Genomic DNA, 6,077 nt, shown 5'->3' with positions numbered 1-6,077 from the left:
CCGAAATCTGCTGAATTGGACCTTGGTATAGAACTGGTGTCTTAGCTTATTAACACTGAAAGGAAAGACACATGATGTGAGCAGAAAATACCAAAGGGTTTCAGAAATGGTCTATCCTGAAGCAGAAAATAACTCTGTTGCATAAATGTTAATGGGCAAATGTGTCTCACCATTTCAGTGGTGATTGCTGCTGCGGATTGCTAACCTTTAGCATCTCCATCCAATGTAGATCTATTGATCTGCTGCTCTTCACTGAATCCTCTTTAGTTTGATGATATCTTTTTGGCAAGATGATACTCGTACCTGAAGATAACTCCCCTAGCAGATTTGTACCGCTAGCTCTACATTCCTTTCTGCTACTCAGAACAAAGTAGCTTCCCTTTCTGGGGACCGTCTTGCCTCTGTGGCATGTTACAACCCACAGGCAAGAGAAGGTAATAGTAGTAGACTTTGGAAGCTGGGAATTCATTTCTGTCTCTGAAACAGGACTAGTTTTTACAGATTATGAAACAGTGAATGCTGCTGTACTGTAGTCATTCTCTCCTATGACAGTTCATGAAGAACTGCACCTGAAAGCTAGGGTGCATCAAATCTATTAGCTTGTTTTTATACTTCTGATAGTGAATGTTAACTGCTGTTAAATATGTGGAGACCATCACAAGCCACAAAACAGGAAATGCAAGAGGAAGTTGACACTAAGAAGTAAATACTTCTGTTAAAGTCTGAGAGGATGTTTAAATTTCTTGCCACTGCCGTCATCACAAGTATTTCCAATTCCTGAAGTCAAGAGGGGTCACTAGTCAAAACTGAAATTAAAGAGATACTGCCTGCCCAATTAAACTGAACCTCTGTTCTTGCATCTGATTAAATCAAAGTTCTAGATAACCTACATATCCCAGAACATCTGCAACAGTAGTGCTGAAAATGCTTTCGTCACACCTGCCCAACCAAACTGTTTAAAAGTGACCATAGCCAAAAAACCAGGAGAAATGCATCACTTCCTAACTTAAAGACAGGATAAAATAAGGAAAAAATGAGCATTTTAAATGAATGTCAGGAAAAATTCCATCATATCACTGGATTATTCTGCCAACAAAATATTGGAAATGATGGTAGTAAGAATGTATATATTTGATCTAATGAAGAGTAGAAGATGGGAAGGGAAAAGCCTTCACTGGCAAGGAGATATTTTCAGTTTAACTAACTAGTCATGGGATTCATTTTATAGAATCGTAGAATCATTTAGGTTGGAAAAGACCTTTAAGGTCATCAAGTCCAACCGTTAACCTAACACTGCCATTCCACCACTAAACCATGTCCCTAAGCACCACGTCTACATATCTTTTAGATATCCCCAGGGATGGGGACTCAACGCCTTCCCTGGGCAGCCCATTCCAGTGCTTAACAACCCTTTCAGTGAAGAAATTTTTCCTAACATCCCACCTAAACCTCCCCTGGTGCAACTTGAGGCCATTTCCTCTTACCTTATTGCCCATTACCTGGGAGAAGAGACTGACCCCCACCTCACTACAACCTTCTTCCCCTCAGCCTCCTTTTCTCCAGTCTAAACAACCCTAGTTCCCTGAGCTGCTCCTCGTAAGACTTGTGCTCCAGACCCCTCATCAGCTTCGTTGCTCTCCTCTGGACATGTTCCAGCAATGCAACATCCTTCCTGTAGTGAAGGGCCCAAAACCAAACACAGTATTCGAGGTGTGGCCTCACCAGTGCCGAGTACAGGGGCACAATCACTTCCCTACTTCTGCTGGCCACACTATTCCTGATACAAGCCAGGCCCTGATCTGAATTGTCAAAGTTAATTAATGTATTACAGGATAGCAAATGAAGAGCTCAAATAAATGTTTAGTATTCACTAGGACAAAAGACTAGAGTTAGAGTATCTCCGAGTATCACTCTGCTGCAGTTTAGTTTTATGGAGAAGGTTACTCCTTTTGTAGCTAAAGTTGAAGTCATTAGAAGTCCAGTCTATCATGCTCTTAATTTTCAGAAGAACAGATTTTCTTGAGAAGCTGAATGCTTTTTCCAGGAAATAGTTTTTCTTAAGAACCTTGCTAAAGGTCAAAGAACTGTGTATTTGATTTTGAAGTCTGGCTGTAGCTTTTTTTTAAATACAGTTTTTTCTAATTGAATCAACTCTCAAAAATGGATTGGCCTACTAACACACCAGAATTAGTTTGTTCTGTTAGCCTGGTTGAGAAGAAATGCCTCTTCGCATTTGTAGGATTATCCTGGAGGTGAGATAAAAGGAGTTATGTTTAGGTGCACAAAGAAATGTCATAAATTATACATACACAAAAAGCCTACAATAAAAAAAAAGTTCAGTGCTGTGAAGTAAAACACTCAAAAGTGCCAGAACTGGGGTTACTGATGCCCCATTTCTACTTGGATTTACACATTTTAAAATTTGTGATCCTATTTACGATATCCCTGCCTTATTCAATGCACAGAATGAGGAGAGCCCACTTAGTGATCAGCGCTTCAAGAGTTTGTTTCATTCTCAGAGCTCAGTAGGTGGCCTGTACATTCAGAGTGCCTCAACAACACAAGCCAGCACTACTGTTTTCTGCATCCGTGGCTATGTGATTCTGCCCTCCCTTCTGGTGACGCTTGCCCATATCTTATCGCATAGGAGCCAAATCAAAGAGCTAAATCAGCAAGGAACAAGTATCTTTTCCTTTGCAGGGTTTGGTTTTGATCTGTTGTGTTCTCTGTGGAGTTTCATGATAATGAGGATGGGCACAGGGAGAATGCGGGATGTGGGGCACAGAACTGTTTGTGTCTGGTTGAACTGACTTAGGTCAATTTTAAGTCTCATGGAATTGCATGTTGATCTACTCCACGATATTTGTAACCTACTCTAAAATGGATCAGTTTCTGTGGAGCTTTTCTTCCATGAGTGAATCAGGGACAGAATCCTGTTCCTTTGAGCACTGTTCTGTTGCCATAAACATGAGATCATCCTTTCTCTTTGGCCACACCATGCTTTAGTCATTGCAGCTTTTGTAACATACGAAGCTAGGGTTTTCCAGACAGCCTTACCCTTGATGAATAATCCTAGTTTGTTCTTCTGGACATTGCTTTCCTGCGAGCAAAATGAGGAAGAAGTGTTGTGAAAAGGAAACCACCATAAACCACTTGAGTCTGAAATGCAATGCATACTTGAACATTGCTACCAAAACCTGCAAAGGCATAGTTGGGTCTCAGCAGGTTCCTGTCCTGTTCTGTTCTAACTTGCTTACTTCTCTGTATGCTTCTGAGTTGGCTTGGATGGGAGAGTCATAGCTGTTACTGGGCACTACTGACAATAATGAAAGACACTGACATGTTATCCCAGAAGTAGTGGAATGGGTGGCTTGTTACCACATTCATCCTCTTCCTTTTACTTTGGGCTAAAACAAGTTCAGGCTTCTCTTGCATGTGAACTAGGACTAACTTTTCAGCAGGCTGTGATTTTGGATGGCAAAAAGTTGCTGCTCTACTTCTTGTCTTGACCTGCCTTTGATTAAAATAGGTTTCAGCAGTTTAGCAGTAACTTACTATTTTAGATTTAGGCAGCTCAAGTCTTATCACTGTAACTTTTTACTTGGGGTGCTTAAGCTCTCTGCACAATGTACAGAGAGATACTCACTTAAAAATTAACAGAAACTAAACTTCTTCAACCTCTCCACATAGTTAAGTTTCTATGTAGAATCAGAGCTTTCTGCAAAAGTATATGAGGGAGCTGTTACCTTTCAACCCATTATCCTCATGGGAAGTACAGGTTTAATACCTAAGGGATTTGTGCTCACAGACCTTAGTTGCAAGACTAAGGATATTTGGAGTGCTACGCTGAGTCCTTCCTATTGGAGCTATTTCAATGTCTGTGGATTCTTATTCATGAAAGATTCTTGCTCTTCAATTGCCCGAAGTCTCAATGGAAACATAGTTGCCCATGGATATTTATCAGTGGCTGAGGGGCAATTAGAGGATCATTAATTTTAGACATAAATCCTTTTTGTCACTGTGTTTGACATCTATTATATTTAACTAGGCTGCCCTGCACAAACGTCTCCTCTGAGTTCACTGTCCCTTTAAAGCTCCAACCTGTAGGCTGGCTTGTTTACTGCCTTCAGAGATGCTTTTATAGACCCTATGCAGAGCCGATAATTTGCTATTTTCTTCTAACTTCTCATTCATAGAGTTCACCACAACTTCAGTGCTTTATTATTCCTTCTCCCCAACACTTTTGACTCATCTTACCCTTCTCCCTTCCCACCTTTTGCCCTACTGAGTGTACCAGTAAAAGGGGATACAGCTGTAAGCAGCTATTTTAATCCCTCCTCTAGGCTATTGATCAGTATTCCTGTAATTTTCTCCTGGTGACGAACAATTGGGCTTTTGTAAGAAAGATGCTGTGATTCAGTGACTTTTGACAGAATGTGTAGCTTATTATCTGTCATTATGTGGCACTTGATTGAGAACAGGACTTTGCCAGTGTGTGCCTCAGGGATGCAGAGTCCTCTGATTTATCTTCAGTAACTAGGTTGGGAGGGATGACCCTTTTCCAGGAAAAAAATGCGGACATTAGGAGGCGACTGAGTTAGATGCAACTAACTTATCTTGCTTCTCTCCCTCAACCTTTTCTTTGTAAAATCAGAGGCCTTTCTTTAGGAGATATGTTTTCAGAGGCCCAGACCACAAATCTATTCTGACTTTGGTGACAATTACATCAACTAGATACTTTCCTGCCCTAACAGAAAAGTATCATGGCACATGCACAGATACCAGCTTCTTGTCTTCTTAAAATGGAGGCATAGACATCTGAGCACACTGCTGCACCCTCAGTTCCTCAGACTGCAATTTGAGATCTAACTTTGAAGTTAGCTTAGCTGTGCTTTGAGCAGGGAGTTGGATTAGATGAGCTTCTGAGATCACTTCCAATCTAAATTATTCTACCATTCTAAGACATATTAAACTACAGGGAAGTGGGGAGAGAGTGAATACACATTCAATCTATGAATCTCAGTGAACTCTGGCTATTAATAAGTGGGGGTTTTTTTCACTTTTAAGTAACAATATGTCCATTTCTAACTCACGTGGATTAATGCATCACATCAGCTGTGGCTGGATCTGAACCCTTTTCACAAACAACAGTCTTATGTCTGCTCTTTTGAATTTCTGTAAGCTTTAGTTGGATGAAAATGCGAGTCAAGATGGGCATTCTGCAGCCTCAGGGATGAAAACACTTGTAAATAAGCTTCCCAGTGCTAAAGCTTTGTCAGTAGTGTATGTTTTAAGTACTCAGATCAGCTCTGCCATGGCAAATTTTAGTGCAACCTTACAACCTATTAGCCAATTAGCTTCTGTACAGTGGTTTTGGCTTTGGATATCCCAACAATGGAGTGAGGCAAGCAGTCTCAGGATATGTTTGAAAGACCTTGACTTGTGAGTGTATGATGTCAAGCCTCCCATGGTTTCCTGATATGGGCTGCTTCTGAATCCTAGGGGTTTGAGATCATGAAAAAAAACAATCTGAGTTAAGTTTGTGGTTTAAGAATGGCTTTGCTGTAATGATAGAGAAAGTTGCAAAGTAGTGGTGTAGGAAAAAAGCTGCTGAGAGCAAGCCAGGTTCTTACTCTGTAGGCAGAACTAATAGCAGTGAAAGACACCTTAATGAAAATGTGTTGTAGTGAATGCTTCTGAAGCAACCTGTTCACAGATGTACTCTAGCGACTTCCCAAGCCCTAGGGACTTGTGAAGGTTCAGAGCCCACTGGGTTATTGTCCTGGTTTCGGCTGGGATAGAGTTAATTTTCTTCACAGTAGCTAGCATAGTGCTGTGTTTTGGATTTAGTACCAGAAGAATGTTGATAACACACTGATGTTTTCAGCTGTTGCCAAGTAGTGCTCAGACTACTCAAGGACTTTTTGAGCTTCTCCTGCTCAGCCAGGTGCATAACAAGCTGGGAGGGAGCACAGCTAGCACAGCTAACCCAAACTGACCAAAGGGCTATTCCATACCATATAACGTCATGCTCGGGGGGGTTAGTTAGTTCGGTCGGTCGCTCGCGGCTCGGGGAC

Source organism: Egretta garzetta, unplaced genomic scaffold (assembly GCF_000687185.1).
Source record: "Egretta garzetta isolate BGI_Z169 unplaced genomic scaffold, ASM68718v1 scaffold14, whole genome shotgun sequence".
NCBI lineage: Eukaryota > Metazoa > Chordata > Aves > Pelecaniformes > Ardeidae > Egretta > Egretta garzetta.
This window is presented reverse-complemented; position numbering follows the sequence as displayed.